Genomic DNA, 18,119 nt, shown 5'->3' with positions numbered 1-18,119 from the left:
TATATAAGATACTACCTATATTGGATTATTTTAACACTAGAATGTCTCAAGCGTATTACCCGGGGAGAGATTTATCAATAGATGAATCAATGATTGTTTGGAGGGGAAGACTGTCATTTAGACAATACATAACAAGCAAACGTAATAAATATGGCAGACGGTTTCATAAATAAGTGTGCTGTGTACACGGGAAGTAGTGGAGATATGGGAGGAAAAGGCCACGCTGAAAAGATCGTTTTGCATTTGACGGCAGAAAAACTGCATGTTGGTCATCACATTTACTTGGACAATTATTATAACAGTTTTCATTTAGCTACAACTCTGTTGAGCCTAAAAACACTTTCCACAGGTACTTTGAAATTAAATAGGAAATACACCCCTGTCGAATGAAGTTGTGATTGGAAGATGGAAGGATCAACGAGAGGTTTCCTACATTTCCACAGAACATCTAAATGTGATGGTGCAAGTGATGAATGCGCTCCAGCAAATATTCACGAAACCTTTGCGCCGGCCAGGGTGGCCGAGCGGCTCTAGGCGCTGCAGTCTGGAACCGCGCGACCGCGCGACCGCTACGGTCGCAGGTTCGATTCCTGCCCCGGGCATGGATGTGTGTGATGTCCTTAGGTTAGTTAGGTTTAAGTAGTTCTAAGTTCTAGGGGACTGATGACCTCAGAAGTTAAGTCCCATAGTACTCAGCCATTTGAACGAAACCTTTGCCTATTATTAGGTACAATGCGTATATGTTTGGGAGTGATAAACAAGATCACATGTTATCGTATTATTTATGTGAGCGAAAGACTATCCGCTGGCCGACAAAGCTGTTCTTTCATGTCATTGGCATGCTAGTTTTCAATTATCTATATCTGTGCAACAAATACTCAGGAAATAAAATGACGTTGTACAATTACAGAATGAACATTATAAAGGGCTTCCTTCTACCAATGGACATTCCAAGAAATGTGAGCAAGAAACATCACAAACAAACACACGTCGTGCAAAAGCGGGATGCTACTGCAGGGAAGAAGCAAGTTATGAGGAAGCGGTGTAAGAAGTGCGCGGAACAAGGCAAGCGCACTGATACACCATACGAGTGTACAAACCTGGATACTGCTTGAACTGTGCTTGAACTGCTGTATAATTTCCCATAAGTGGAAAAAACGTGATAATATCGGGGAAATTTCGATTATCAAAGACAACTTTTTTTATTTCTTTTGACATTGCATGGTTTCTTTTTATGACGTGAAAGGTTAGAACTTTTTTTCACGACTACTCAGAAAATTAGGTTTTCTTTTGTTTTAAGTCGACTTATTTCTTATTGTGTTGTAAAGCGTCCACATCATTTTGTTGCGAAAGAATTTGTTGTGCTAAATTTGTTTTAATAGCACCGCAATTGAAGTTATGGGGGACACGAGAGAAGCCTCCACGTATGGTGTGTTTCGCTTACTAATTTCTACACATACCGGCGTCCCCTGGGCGTCTATAATAAATGTAGACGGCTAATTCTCTCATACCAAGAGCAAACATGCTACTAAATTGACGACCTCTATCAGAGTCAATCTTAAAAATGCGCATTTGAAGTAAATATAACTTCAAATGAATCCAGTTTCCTTTTCCCTTTTTTTCCTTCTTAAGAATTTGCGTTTTGGAATCCAAATTTTTCCTGAATGCAGTGAAGCTTGTTTGAATCGTATTTTTTGTTACATTATCAGCAAATCACGAACATTTCAATGACACCTGTGACCTCTATAGGTGTCAGTCAGCAAACAGACTTTAAAACATGACCACAATACAGTCGTAGCTTATTTGAAGTAATGCATCTAAGGTGTCATCATTAAGTCAGTATAGAAGATGATCCTACAGATCTTACAAGGTCTTGAAGTGAGCCTGTAGCGCAGTGTGCTTAGGAGCGTCGGCTCCGAGCGATACCTGCCGTTTCAGAGTGTTACCGGCCCGCACTCGCACGTTGCCGGGCCGCACTGGAGAGTTGCGCGCCTGCACCGATGCCGCAGCGAAAGTGTTAAGCAAATAATGTGGTTATTGGAAAATTTTCTATTTTTAAAAGAAAAATTATGTGTGTTGTGAGTTAGACTAATATAATCTCAAAAGTTATGTCTTCGTTCAATTCAGTTTTATTAGGTTCGGATCAGTATTAAAAATTACTTGTTGTTTCGAAGGTGTTGATGTTTCCGGCAATGATTTCTATGAGCCTCCATACATAAAACTACCAATGTTGTGACGTTTACACACTCTACGTCTGGACGCGATGAAACTAATTTAACAAAAGGAAAGAAATTCAACTCTCTGTCAAATACAAACATCTGCACGACAAAACTGCGTCTAAACTACTAGTTCTGCACGTTCATTGTTTTCAGACATTGAGTCTGAATGTATTCCGACAGCAAGTTAAAATTATTCTGATTTTGCGATTTTATCATGCAACAATAAACAAGGTTAAGTGAAAACCGCGTGTTACTTAAATTAATGACAGTGCTGGGTGTATTAATCAAAATGGTTCAAATGGCTCTGAGCACTATGGGACTTAACTTCTGAGGTCATCAGTCCCCTAGAACTTAGAACTACTTAAACCTAACTAACCGAAGGACATCACTCACATCCATGCCCGAGGCAGGATTCGAACCTGCGACCGTAGCGGTCACGCGGTTCCAAACTGAAGTGCTTACAACCACACGGCCACACCGGCCGGCGGTGTATTAATCGATATGTAGAGTACCTACCGGGAGAAACTAATGACGAATAATGTTACAGCGTGAAAATTAAAATTTATTTGAGTTTTGAAGAGATTTCTCTTGTGTTTCTACAAGCTAATGGAACAGAAGGGTAAAATTTTAAAGGGATGAAGTGTACAAGAATGCGAACATCTGACCCAGCGAAATGGGCTCGTAATATCTTAAAAAATCTAAGATACAAGGAAAGCAATACATTTCGAGAACAAGAGTACAACAGCTGGGTAAGTGTGGGAGAAAACTCTTTGAGAAATGGAACTTTATAAACTACCGAGCGAGGTACAAAATCAACAAATAGTATGTTCTGTGCGGGAATACCCTACGAAAATTGTTCGCTTAAGAGAAGGGAATACAGCAGGTTCACTCAGATGTCACTTTTCAAGAAATTTTTTCTTGCAAACATCTAGTCTGAAAACAATCCGGGTGTGCCAGACAGTGTATCCAAAGACATAAGGTTCGACCTCAATGAAAGTTCGAGTCCTTGTTGAAAAGAAACTTACTGGTAACTGTGGCATTTGTCATGAAGGCGGTAGAGTAATACATTGCAAACAAACCGTACGCCATTAGAAGCAAAACAAAGAATTAGGAATCACATTGCCATGTTTCCTACTTGTTGCAGTCATTATTCATTATTATATAAAAAAGGCAAAAACAAACAATGGCGGAAGAAATTCTAGTTAAGAAAAGTGGTAGAGAACTCTTAGGTAGCATAAATAATAGCATTTATAATCATGTTTATCAGAGCCATACATGCTGCCCTAGAATTGTTGCGACAAACTTCTAGGGGAGGTGGGGCATATCATAAGGATTGAGAACTGCATAGTATCTCATGGCCGCAGATGTTAGGGGTAAGTGGTAACAGAGGTCGTAAATCAGAAAGGGAACAAAAGAATGAATCATTTGAAACATTCGTTGAACATAATGAGTAACCATGGCGTACGACGTGAATACGGCTATGATGTTACTACAGATGCTCGCAGTTCGCATCATCAGACGCCACGCGTGACTGGTACCTGCGGATCATTGATTGCCTGACTCTCTCAAACACACCTGTAGCAGCTGCGCAACGATTCTTGCGACGAGATCCATTTCATACTCCACAGGATCGCGATACAGGGCAAATTCCATGACTCTCCACAGAAAGAAATCAAAGCTCGATAAATCCGGTGAGCGCGGGCCAGAGAACAGGCCCACCACACGCAACCCATCGATGCGGGAATGATCTGCTCAAATACCTACGAACAGCCATTTCCAAATGAGCAGGCCCATCATGTTGGAACCAGGTGCTGAGCCTCACATTTGCTGGAACATCTTCAAGGATATCGAGAGGAACCTGTTCCAGAAAGGTTTGATAACTCGCGGGATGGTAAAAGTACGGCCCGCCTAAGCAGTCGCAATCCCAAACCGCCCGCACATTTACTGTAAGGCGATGTTTTTGCCACGTGGTGTCACTTGCCGCGAGAGTTGCCCATAAACGCTCATTGCGGTCACTGAATACGCCATTCCTAGTAGATGGGACCTCATCAGTGAACAACACGTGAGCTGGGAAATGCCTATCTCGGCCACTTTGTTGGAGAAACCACTGTGCGAAAGGTACACGTGCAGAATGATCATCGGGGTGCACTAACTGTACCCTTTGGAGATGAAAGGCGTGTAATGACTCCGCGTTCAAAACACGCTGGACACTGCTACGAGACATTCTTTCGTCCGAGACAACGGCACCTATGCTGGTGCTTGGAATAGTCTCCACGGTATTCAACACACTTTCTTCGCTAACGACAGATAGCCGCGCGGTCTCAGGCGACTTGCCACGGTTCGAGCGGCTCTCCCCGTCGGAGGTTCGAGTCCGCCCTCGGGCATGGGTTTGTGTGTTGTCCTTAGCGTAAATTAGTTTCAGTTAGATTAAGTAGTGTGTAAGCCTAGGAACCGATGATTTCAGCAGTTTGGTCCCATAGGAACTTACCACAAATTCCCTAACGACAGAACGTGCCGATCGTGACCTGCTCTCACTAACCCTGCCACTCCTTAACCCTCTCAGTATCGAGGGCTGGTGGTACCCTATGCCTAACTTTTGAAAGTATTATAATCTAGTCATGTACTTACTATTTTTATATTATGAATTTTTTACTGTTTTTAATGACTTATACCAGATTTCGTAATTTGTTTTTAATTTTTCAGTAAACGTAATCCAAAGATTTAATCCTTGGTAGTCAAAGTGGCTTTCCACAATATTCATATTTGCTGGTTTAAGACCGTTCTTACACATCTATATATATTCAAAAAAATTGTTGCTAGTAAAACTCAAAAACAGTTGACGAAATATGTGTTTTTAAAAAAAATTTGGTGTGGTCGTAAAGCTCCCTTTCTCTCTGTGTACTCATTACGGAAAATGCGTTGATATTGCTAAGATAGTGCTCAAAATTTTTTTCATTATGTGGACCCTATTTATAGATCAACTCCTATATAAAAAGGATATATATATAAATAGAATATTGTTGACATCAGTTAACAACAATTAACGATTTTTGGGGTGGGCATAAAATAACCCCCCCCCCCTTTGGTTGTACGTGTTGTGAAAATGTATTTTTATTGCTAGGGTTAATTACTCGTACTCGCAAAAATTTCTATGCTGTCGTGCAAACAAACCGTGGTGCGGCTAATGTCTGCCTGGGAACCGTTCTCGAAAAGTGCTCGCTCATTGCACTCAGCTATTTCATAGATCACGTGCATGTCTGCAAGCTCACCGTTCGTATACCGACCCATGCTCCTCTTATGCTGGCTAGCGCTCGAATGAGGAAATCCTGACGTTCCCCTCCAATACTCTCGTGTACATCACCATCTAGCGGCGTTCCCCTCCAGTACTCTCATGTATAGCACCACTTAGCGGCGTACGACGTCTGCTGCCATGGATTTCTGTGGAGTTCTCAAACCTTACGGTGTGCCCCGCATCCCCTAGAAGTTTGTCGCAACATACCCTGTATATGAAATTGCAGAATGAAGTATTGACGGTATTAATGACACTGAAACTTCCATATAAATTTCAGTGTTCGATTCCCACAAAAGAAGTTCTTTGGCATTGGTTGTTCTTGCATTAAATGCGTCAAAGTCTTTGAGAGATACGTCTAGTGGTAATGTATCACGTCATGGGGATGGTTCAAATGGTTCTAAGTACTTTGGGACTTAACATCCAGCCGCGCGGAGTGGCCGTGCGCGGTTAGAGGCGCCATGTCACTGATTGCGCGGTCTCTCCCGCCGGAGGTTCGAGTCCTCCCTCGGGCATGGGTGTGTGTGTTGTTCTTAGCATAAGTTAGTTTAAGTAGTGCGTAAGTCTAGGGACCGATGACCTCAGACGTATGGTCACATAGGAATTCACACACATTTGAACATTTTTGACCTTAACATCTGAGGTCATCAGTCCCCTAGACTTAGAACTACTTAAACCTAACTAACCTAAGGACAACACACACATCCATGTCCGAGGCAGGAATCGAACCTGCGACCGTAGCAGCAGCGCGGTTCCGGACTGAAGCGCCTAGAACCACTCGGCCACAGCGGCCGGCTCACGTCATGGGGACCAAGTTTTGTTAGAGAGAAGATGTTCGCTGACGGTTACCGACAACGCTGGGCGTCCTTTTGTATTGGATATACAACTGAGAGGCGGCAGGGCGTAGTCAGTCTGTGACGCTCTTGCGCAGTGTATGTTGCCTATAATCCAGTCAACTGCTGCGCATGAAAGACGGTAGTCCGAACCAATTAAACTTTCCGATTCACTACTAGCTATCTTTATCCGCTTAGAGACTCGCATTCTTATGGTTTTGCTGTTGAAAATCACTCTGTCAATTTATTGGGGTAAATAGCATGTTGCATACCTGGTTAGTAGCTCCAGCCAGTTTGGTGAAAACAAGTCTTCCCAGGGCCGACGATTACTGAAGGATGCCTGCGTCCCTGAGAAGCGTCATTGATCATGTTTGTCTCTGTCGGAGGTTGTAGGGCGTTATCTATCACCCGCAAACACGTGTCGCAAGGACTTTGAAACACCCCGTATATACACTCCTGGAAATGGAAAAAAGAACACATTGACACCGGTGTGTCAGACCCACCATACTTGCTCCGGACACTGCGAGAGGGCTGTACAAGCAATGATCACACGCACGGCACAGCGGACACACCAGGAACCGTGGTGTTGGCCGTCGAATGGCACTAGCTGCGCAGCATTTGTGCACCGCCGCCGTCAGTGTCAGCCAGTTTGCCGTGGCATACGGAGCTCCATCGCAGTCTTTAACACTGGTAGCATGCCGCGACAGCGTGGACGTGAACCGTATGTGCAGTTGACGGACTTGGAGCGAGGGCGTATAGTGGGCATGCGGGAGGCCAGGTGGACGTACCGCCGAATTGCTCAACACGTGGGGCGTGAGGTCTCCACAGTACATCGATGTTGTCGCCAGTGGTCGGCGGAAGGTGCACGTGCCCGTCGACCTGGGACCGGACCGCAGCGACGCACGGATGCACGCCAAGACCGTAGGATCCTACGCAGTGCCGTAGGGGACCGCACCGCCACTTCCCAGCAAATTAGGGACACTGTTGCTCCTGGGGTATCGGCGAGGACCATTCGCAACCGTCTCCATGAAGCTGGGCTACGGTCCCGCACACCGTTAGGCCGTCTTCCGCTCACGCCCCAACATCGTGCAGCCCGCCTCCAGTGGTGTCGCAACAGGCGTGAATGGAGGGACGAATGGAGACGTGTCGTCTTCAGCGATGAGAGTCGCTTCTGCCTTGGTGCCAATGATGGTCGTATGCGTGTTTGGCGCCGTGCAGGTGAGCGCCACAATCAGAACTGCATACGACCGAGGCACACAGGGCCAACACCCGGCATCATGGTGTGGGGAGCGATCTCCTACACTGGCCGTACACCTCTGGTGATCGTCGAGGGGACACTGAATAGTGCACGGAACATCCAAACCGTCATCGAACCCATCGTTCTACCATTCCTAGACCGGCAAGGGAACTTGCTGTTCCAACAGGACAATGCACGTCCGCATGTATCCCGTGCCACCCAACGTGCGCTAGAAGGTGTAAGTCAACTACCCTGGCCAGCAAGATCTCCGGATCTGTCGCCCATTGAGCATGTTTGGGACTGGATGAAGCGTCGTCTCATGCGGTCTGCACGTCCAGCACGAACGCTGGTCCAACTGAGGCGCCAGGTGGAAAAGGCATGGCAAGCCGTTCCACATGACTACATCCAGCATCTCTACGATCGTCTCCATGGGAGAATAGCAGCCTGCATTGCTGCGAAAGGTGGATATACACTGTACTAGTGCCGACATTGTGCATGCTCTGTTGCCTGTGTCTATGTGCCTGTGGTTCTGTCAGTGTGATCATGTGATGTATCTGACCCCAGGAATATGTCAATAAAGTTTCCCCTTCCTGGGGCAATGAATTCACGGTGTTCTTATTTCAATTTCCAGGAGTGTATATGTGAGTTCGTAGAGTTCCCCCACGTATTAAGTGTTGAAAGTCTCCATGATCCATTTTTCCGGCGATCCAATTGTCCGCCATCTTCAGTAGAAGGCTGCTTCTGAGTCCCGCTGAAAACTCATTCCAAGGCGGTATATCGTCGTCCTATATAGGTCTCCGTACTGTACAAGGCACTTGCGCCGCCTATCAGTTGCTGCGCTCCAAGACAGGGCAGGTGGCGCCGTCCTTAGTAGAACACCGGCGGCAACGCTATATCGCACTCCAAGACTATTTTCAAACACTCCGAGTTTGGACCACCCTCGGTGGAACATGAAGACGAGCATAGTATCTATCCCTTATGGTGGGGGCATGTAGTTTAAAACTGGAAAAATTTTAAGGAGTTTTAACATTAACGAGTATGTTCCGTCCACGTTCCAAGATTAGCCAACTACTCGGCTCTGTGAAAGATGATTTGGAACTTAGGAAGCCGAGAGTATATAAAATTCCGTGTCAGTGTGGAAAGGCTTATATCGGCCGTTGGATACGCACAATTCAGGGCAGGAGCGTGAAAGATCCTCGTCATACGTGGCTACAATAGCCGGAAAAATAGTGGGTAGCGGAACATTGGTTAAACGAGATACACAGGATGAAATCTGACGAGACTGTGATAGTTGCCAACACTTCCGGTTTTTGGAACAGTGTTTATAAAGAGACAGTTGAAATTAGTTTGACAGACAATTTGATTAATAGAGACAATGGTTTCCCTCTTAGCAGGACGCGGAACATTATACTATCCCACATCAAAGCAGAACGTTCTCCTGTGCGGGAAGCCCGAGAGTTTTCAAATAGTCTTTGAATGCGATATATCGTTGCCGCCGGTGTTCAACTAAGGGCGGTGACACCAGCCCATTCCTGGAGGGCAGCAACTGTTATGGACGGCGCAAGCGCCGCGTACGATAGAGAGACCTACACTATGTGATCAAAAGTATCCGGACACCCCCAAAAACATACGTTTTTCATATTAGGTGTATTGTGCTGCCACCTACTGCCAGGTACTCCATATCAGCGACCTTAGTAGTCATTAGACATCGTGAAAGAGCAGAATGGGGCCCTCCGCAGAACTCAAGGAATTCGAATGTGGTCAGGTGATTGGGTGTCACTTGTGTAATTGGTCTGTACGCGAGATTTCCACACCCATAAACATCCGAAGGTCCACTGTTTCTGGTGTGCTAGTGAAGTGGAAAAGTGAAGGGGCACGTAAAGCACAACATCGTACAGGCCGACCTCATCTGTTGGCAGACAGAGACCGCCGACAGGTGAAGATGGTCGTAATGTGTAATAGGCAGACATCTATTTAGACTATCACACAGGAATTCCAAACTGCATCAGGATCCGCTGCAAGTAATATGACACATAGGTGGGAGTCGAAAAAACTTGAATTTCGTGGTCAAGCGGCTGTTCATAAGCCACACCTCACGCTGGCGAAAACCAATCGACACTTCGCGTGGTGTAAGGAGCGTAGACGTTGGACGACTGAACAATGGAAAAAAGTTGTGTGGAGTGACGAATCACGGTACACAATGTGGCAAGCCGATGGCGAGGTGTGGGTGTGGCGAATGCCCGGCGAACGTCATCTGCCAGCGTGTGTAGTGCCAACAGTAAAATTCGGAGGCGGTGGTGTTATGGTGTGGTCTTGTTTTTCATGGAGGGGGCTTGTACCCCTTGTTGTTTTGCGTAGCACTATCACAGCACAGTCCTACATTGATGTTTTAAGAATCTTCTTGCTTCCCACGGTTGAAGAGCGCCGACCGTTGTGGCCGAGCGGTTCTATGCGCTTAAGTCTGGAACCGCGCGACCGCTACGGTCGCAGGTTCGAATCCTGCCTCGGGCATGGATGTTTGTGATGTCCTTAGGTTAGTTAGGTTTAAGTAGTTCTAAGTCTAGGGGACTGATGACCTCCCATGTTATGTCCCATAGTGTCAGAGCCATTAGAACCATTTTTGTTGAAGAGCAATTGGGGGATGGCAGTTGCATCTTTCAGCACGATCGAGCACCTGTTCATAATGCACAGCCTTTGCAGGGTCGTTACACGACAATAACATCCATGTAATGGACTGGCCTGCACAGAGTCCTGACCTGAATCCTATAAACACCTTTGGGATATTTTGGAATGCCGACCTCGTGCCAGGCCTCACCGACCAACATCTATACCTCTCTTCATTGCAGCACTCCGTGAATAATGGGCTGCCATTCCCCAAGAAATCTTCCAGCACATGACTGAACGTATGTCTGCGAGAGTGGAAGCTGTCATTAAGGCTAAGGGTTGGCCAACACCATATTGAATTCCAGCATTACCGATGGAGGGCGCCACGAGCTTGTAAGACATTTTCAACCAGATGTCCGGATACTTTTGATCACATAGTGTATGTAGGACGACGTACTGCGGCCTTGGCATTAGTTTTCAGAGCGGCGCAGCAGCAGAAGTGATCTCCTGAAGATGACTGACAGTTAGATCGCCGAAATATTTAATCATGCTGATTTTAGGCTCTGGCACCAAACCCGAGGAGATTTCCAAGACTGCAAGAATCAATCACATACATCGGAATCCGCCAGTATAAAAGGAGGCGGTGAGTATTGCGTTATCAGTAGAAAAGCAGCAATTGCACAATGGGTCGGTCTGAAAAGATCAGTGATTTCCAACGTGAATTAGTCATTGGATGTCACGCGAGTAGCAAATCCATCAGGGACAATTCAACCATTGTAAAGCTGCACAGATCGACTTTCGGTGATGTTATTGTCAAGTGGAAATGCTAAGGTTCAAAATGGTTCAAATGGCTCTGAGCACTATGCGACTTAACTTCTGAGGTCATCAGTCGCCTAGAACTTAGAACTAATTAAACCTAACTAACCTAAGGACATCACACACATCCATGCCCGAGGCAGGATTCGAGCCTGTGGCCGTAGCGGTCGCTCGGTTCCAGACTGTAGCGCCTAGAACCGCACGGCCACGGAAATGCTAAGGAACCTTCACAGCTAAATTAAGAGCTGGCAGACTTCGTGCACTGGTGAACAGGGACAATTTTAGCATTGTGGAGGGTGATTGTAAAAAAGCGCATGAAATCAGCGGAAGGAATCACTCATGAGTTACAAACTGCTACCAGTAGCCCATCTAGCACAATGACTGTGCATAGGTGGTTAAAAAGAAAGGAGTACAATGGTCGAGAACTCCTCATAAGCCACACATTTCTGTAGCGAATGATAAAAAACCCTTGAGGTGATGTAAAGAGTACCGCAACTGGACAGTACATTACTGGAAACGAGTGATTTGGTGTGATGTGTCACCATACACTCTGATCGATCCCGTGGAAGGGTTTGGGTTTGGCGAATTCCTGGAGAACGTTACCTGTCAGAATGCGTAGCGCCAATAGTGAAGTACAAACGAGATGGCGTTACACTATTGGGATTTTTCTCGTGGATAGGGTGTGGTCCCCTTATTGCGCTTCAGAAAACGCTAAATGCGGGATTATACGAACACATTGTACGGTATTTTGTACTGCGTAATATAGGGGAACTGTTAGGAGACGATGACTGTATGAGACAGTGCACAGTATCATGTAGCAGCATCTGTGAGGCAATGGTTTGTGGACAGTAACATTCCTGAAATGGATTGGCCTGCTCAGAGTCCTGACCTGAATTCAACAGAATACTTTTGGGATGAGTTAGAACGCCGACTTCACGCCAGATCGCAGCGTCCAACACCACAACCTTCTCTGGTTTGGGCTCTGGAGGAAGAATGGGCTGTCATTCCTCCGCAGGCATTCAGACACATCACTGAAAATGCCCCCCGCAGCGTTCAAGACGCAATAAAGACGAAAGGTGGGCACACCCCATACTGATGTCCGCTAATAGCTGTCCGGATAATTTTGATCGCATAGTGTATTTTATCTACCTTTTTTAATGCTGCATATCAGCTAGTATAATTATAAAATCATCAAAAGGACAAATGAAGTATTACAACTGCTACCACTACTTTGTTGGTTTCTTAGCTGACATCGTTCAGGTTTCCATGCAAAACTTGCACCTTTATCTAAAAGAGGGTGGACTGGACTTGGATTTTTGGACTTGGATTTTCAAAAAATGCGAGGCACTTCTCATAAACAAAACAAACTGATTAAGAGAAAGATGGCCTGACACATCAATAGCAATACTATTCAACAGACAATGCATCGAATCTGAAATTACGACTATTAAAATCGCCAATATTTCTTACACACTAAATTTCATGTGGTACAGTTAGTTAAATAAACGTTGCATGTATAGAAATGCGAACAAGAAAGAACAATAAAATAATCTAAATTCTTAAAAAAAACTCAACTGAAAATAACTGGGAAGTCAGAATGAGACAGCAATACTGGATTTACACGAGGGAAAACTTAGCGGCGAAAGTAATACCAGAAAATATGATACCACTAAGGTTAAATGTAGCAAACTGGACAATAGTGGATAGTCCCTAGCTTTACTATATTCAGTTAACCTCGTCCTGTCCATGCGTAATATGTACTACGGAGGACACCATCGAACACAGTTTTATATGTCCAAAATTTATCACTGTATGTGTTTTGGTTCATGGTGTATATATGAGGTGAATATGAAAAAGAAAAAAAGTCTATCATAATACAGGATACTGTATGCCAATTTCCTGAAAATTCCGATAAAATTCCAATATAAGAGGAAGAGAAGTCAGGTGTTAATGTCCTGTCGACAATGAGGTCATTAAAGAAGTAACGATCGGCTTGGAGTAGAAAATCGGCCGTCTCCTTTTCAAAGGAACCATCCTAGAATTTGTCTTTAACGATTTATGGGAACCATGGGAAGTCTAAACCTGGAAGGTCAATGGGCATTTGCAGCGCTATTCACCTGAATGTGATTCGGATGTTCTGGCCACTGCGCCATCACGCTCGGTTACACAGGAACAAAATCACGATTTAGAAATACAGGCTCACTATGAAAACGCAAATCTGCTTTATTGGGCATTTGAGACACAAGGAAGCACTTTCTTTTTTAATTTACTAAAATGGAGATTTTTATCCCCCTACAAATGGCTTTCATATCTTGAGAACAGAAACGGAACGAACTTCCGTAATTTTTTTTAGCAGTTAATGTAAAACAAAAACAATAAAGACGCGCAGAAGCAAAAGAAGAAGAAATAGTATGCATTAATTTATTTATTATTTTATTTAAATACTTCTTCCTCTAAAATCGAATAATTTATTCTGCCAGAATTATTATTCAAATTCGAAAAAAGAAGATTTTTTTGTAACTTTGAATCACAGAAGAGAAAAGAGAATAACACAGCCGCCAGGCCATAAAGGCATAATTTGGGGAATGTAAATTAAAAAAATAGAAATAAATAAAAAAGAACTCCTATACGCTGTATGCTGGAGTTCAATTTACAGTAGTGCTGAAAGCTTTTCGTTGTTGAGAGGGTCTTCCTTCGTGAAGACAAATTAAGAGCAAACTGAATTAGTTTCATAGGTCATTTATACGACTTTAATACTTTGTCTGTTTTGAATATGACAAAATGCTGGTCATTTATAGATTACTAAAAAGCACGCTGAAGTAAATCTAATAAGAGTGGTCATATTAGTCTTGAATAATGCATACCTATTTAGTTTTGTATATTTCAATTTTTTTTAGCTGCCTACGGCCAGGTTACGAGTTAATAAAAAAATCGTCTATGAAACTGAAGAAGTTTCGCGGAAGAAATGATTTTAGTCTAGATTTAAAATTAGCTTTGCTAACTTTCAGACATTTTATGGTATTGAACAAATGATGAAAGATTTTTGTAGGTGCATATTGAACTCATATCTGAGTTCTTGGCAGCTTATGTAATGAGTAATAAGAATTGTTTGCGAGTGTAACAGAAAAAGAAATGACTAGTAGTGGTACAAGGTCCCCTCTGCCACGCACCATACGGGGATTCCGGAGCATGTATGTAAATGCAGATGGAGATAGAGAAGTGGATTTCCCTCATCTAGTGTTGTAGCTGAGGACATCAATATCAGTGAGGAGTGAAGTGGCTCTAATTTGATAAAGTTATAATTAATAGTCTCTAGAGCAGTAGAGCGCTATTTTGACCACATGTGCTACACACCGTTGGCAGCTTATACAGCAACCAGCCATCGATCAGGGTGTGATCCATAAGGCCTGATCGCACAGTGATAAATAAGGTTAGGTATACAACTAAAGTTAATATTACTACTACACCTTCCCTCGTATGATTTTGTTTTGTTGTAAAAAGTGAAAACTCTGCTTCAAGGTCGGTAATTTCGAAGAATGAATATCGGCAGCAGTGGCACGATAAATGTACCTGGCTGTCAGAGGCTGGCATGAAAAGAAAATAGTTTGGTGAGTGGTTCTGAAGGATAAATAATGTAGTGGAAAATATTTTTAAAAGTTCGATAAACTGGGTCCTGAAGGAGGAGCCTCATAGAACTCCCTCTGACAGAACACGAGAGCAGCATGAGTTATGGAAAATATCACAGTGCAAGAGAACGGAAATCATCAAATTAATCTTGGCAGAATTTTTCAGCCTTTGTTTAATTTGTCTGAACCCATAAAAACGGAAAAAATATTATCTGCCATATATTTAAGAAAAGAGGCAACATTTACCATACGCCTCTGTTCGTTGTTATATTTAATAGATGAAGTTACACTGAGGTGACAAAGATCAGAGGATACCTCCCAATAGCGAGTCGGACCTCTTTCTGCCAAGCGTAGTGCACCAACTCGACGCGGCATGGACTCAACAAGTCGTTGCAAGTCCCTGTAGAAATATTGAGCCATGGTGCCTCTAGAGCCGTCCATAATGGCGAAAGTGTTGCCGATGCGGGAGTTTGTGCACGAACTGACCCCTCTATAATGCCCCATAAATGTTCGGTGGGATTCATGTATGGTGATCTGGGTGGCCAAATCATTCACTCTAACTGTCCACAATGTTTTTCAAACCAAAAGCGAACAACTGTTGCCCGATGACATGGCACACTGTCATCAATAAAAATTCCATATTTTTTTGGGGAGCATGAAGTCCATGAATGACTTCCAATGGTCTCCTAGTAGCCAAACACAATACGGACTCAGCCCATTCCATGTAAATACAGCCCACACCAATATGGAGCCACCACCATCTTGCACAGTGCCTCATTGACAACTGGGGTTGATGGCTTGGTGGGGCCTGCGCCACACTCGAACCCTACCATCAGCTCTTACCAACTGAAAGCAGGACTCATCTGACGGCCGGCCGGGGTGGCCGAGCGTTTCTAGGCGCTACAGTCTGGAACCACGCGTCGCTACGGTCCCAGGTTCGAATCCTGCTTCGGGCATGGGTGTGTGTGATGTCCTTAGGTTAGTTAGGTTTAAGTAGTTCTCATTTCTAGGGGACTGATGACCTCAGAAGTTAAGTCCCATAGTGCTCTGAACCATTTGAACCTCATCTGACCAGGCCAGGGTTTTCCAGTTGTCTAGGGTCCGACAGATGTAATCACGGGCCCAGGATAGACGCTGCAGGCGATTTCCATGCTTTTAGCAAAGATCATCTGCTACCATAGCTCTTTAACGCTAGATTTCGCTGTACTATCCTGACGGATAGGTTCGTCGTACGTCCCACATTGATTTCTGCGGTTATTTTACGCAGTGTTGCTTGTCTGCTAGCACTGACAGATCTACGCAAAAACCGCTGCTCTCGGTTGTTAAGTGAAGGCCCTCGGCCACTACATTGTCCTTGATGAGAGGTAATCCCTGAAATTTTGTATTCTCGGCACACTCTTGACACTGTGGATCTCTGAATATTGAAGTCCCTAACGATTTCCAAAATAGAATGTTTCATGCGTCTAGTTCTAACTACTTGTCCGCGTTCAAGGTCTATTAATTCCCGTTATGCGGCCACAATCACGTCGGAAACCTTTTCATATGAATCACGTGACTACAAATGACAGCTCCGCCGATGCACTGCCCTTTTATACCTTGTGTACCCGATACTACCGCCACCAGTATATGTGCATATTGCCATCCCTTGTCTTCTGTCCCCTTGTCGCCTCCCTGTATATCGACAGCACAGTAAATCCAAAATTTCTTTCCTTCTTTTAAAGTCTGTCCACAGAGAGGCCATTACCCACTTATCAATCTAATCTTATCTTATGGGAGGAGATAGTGCTGCCCGTCTCTCTTACCGAAAAGTTATGTACTTTGGGTAAGTTGACATTTTTTTGACTGTTGTCAAGGAACTGATAGTTCTCTTTGTTAAAAAACTATTCAGGTTCGCAGCTGGAATCATACAGACATCACGAGAAAACTAAATGATACTAGTTTATGCAGTCAATGAGAACATTTCATGTTCATTCTCCGCGAAACATGTAACTTATTAAAGTTTCAGTCAGAAAAGTTTGATTACTACGCATACTGAGTTTATACTGAAAAATGATGTCACTATAAGAATTAATTTAATGTCAATTTATGGTTTTAATTTCTTGTGAGCTCATCCCTCTGAATTTGGAAAATATGTCTTAATGGAGCGAGTTGTGTATTTTAGTTCATTCGCTGAAAATAATTTTATGCATTTTATTTTTAATGGTTCAAATGGCTCTGAACACTATGGGACTTAACTTCTGAGATCATCAGTCCCTTAGAAGTTAGAACTACTTAAGCCTACCTAACCTAAGGACACCACACACATTCATGCCCGAGGCAGGATTCGAACCTGCGACAGTAGCAATCGCGCGGTTCCTGACTGAAGCGCCTAGAACCGCTCTGTCACCGCGGCCGGATTTATTTTCAATATAAGAGAATCAATATAACGTGCTAATGTAAATGCACAAATATGACGACGATAAGATCTTATTGTGCCAAATGTCATTAACTAAAGTAACAACATCTGTGGTTCTCGGATATGCGGTCCTCTGGTCTGGAGGGCTTCAAACCAGTGGTTCAGACAATTCTGTGACACTCTTGCATACGGATTTCTCGACCTCCAGTATGCCATGGCGTATCGTAGCACCCACATTAACAGGTCAGTCGTCCACTACACGTAGAAAGCGGCTGCTAGTGTACGTGCAGCATGCAAATCTATGTTTTTTTTTCTTTTTTTAATAGAGAAACCCCTCTATAGGACTGATAATCTATGTATCAATTTCGGTAAGGCGGTAATATGAGAACCATTAATTACAAAGGGTAGCATTCGTCATTGCGGATTGGAGAAATTAAACATTAATGTAGTATTATAAGGGATGATCAAAAAGTTTTCGTTTGAGGGCATTGCTGCAGCATGTACGCAACCCATTGAGACTCCAATGCGGTTGTATAACCACGGACATGGGGGCAAGAGGTTAGTGTGGCCCTCAAACAAAAACTTTTTCACCGCCCCTAGTAGTTAACCACAGGAGCGTACTGCAAGGTTCCTAGAACAATTCTCGCTTAAAAACTGTAACAATGTCCACGTAGTGTTTTGAACAGAAAGCTGACTGAAACGAGAAATAAAAGTTTAAATTCCAATTAGAATGTACGGGCCTAGGTTTTTCTTTTGTTTTTCAATCTCCGATCCGTTACGAAATTAACCCTCAACGGAAATTCGGCGAAGCTTTGCGCAAATGTGTCACGCAGTGCCTTTAGTATGCCCGTTCTCGTGTCACGTCGCACTTTTCAGTTCTGAGCGCACAGTGAGCAAGTATAGATGCGTAGAACAATGGTGTCTCCTGCCAAGTGTAAGGGTGCCTGCTGAGAGGTTTCGCCTGGTTTCATGCAGGCTATACAACGTAACTATCGTGCGTTTCCGTCTTCGTGACAGTTCTCGGCCGTACACCGCACGCGAAACGAAGACGCTCCTGCAGCATTTTCAATGAGAAATGTTTTATCACCCATCATACAGCC

The 18,119-nt window shown here is 44.0% G+C and overlaps 1 protein-coding gene across 3 annotated transcripts in view; it reads right to left on the bottom strand.

Moving 5' to 3' along the window:
- Positions 1-18,119, bottom strand: part of LOC126298067 (chloride channel protein 2) — a 471,803-nt gene that overhangs the window by 214,427 nt on the left and 239,257 nt on the right. The gene's annotated exons all lie outside the window — the stretch shown is intronic.

This window comes from Schistocerca gregaria, chromosome X (genome assembly GCF_023897955.1).
Source record: "Schistocerca gregaria isolate iqSchGreg1 chromosome X, iqSchGreg1.2, whole genome shotgun sequence".
Taxonomy (NCBI): domain Eukaryota; kingdom Metazoa; phylum Arthropoda; class Insecta; order Orthoptera; family Acrididae; genus Schistocerca; species Schistocerca gregaria.
This window is presented reverse-complemented; position numbering and strand designations above follow the sequence as displayed.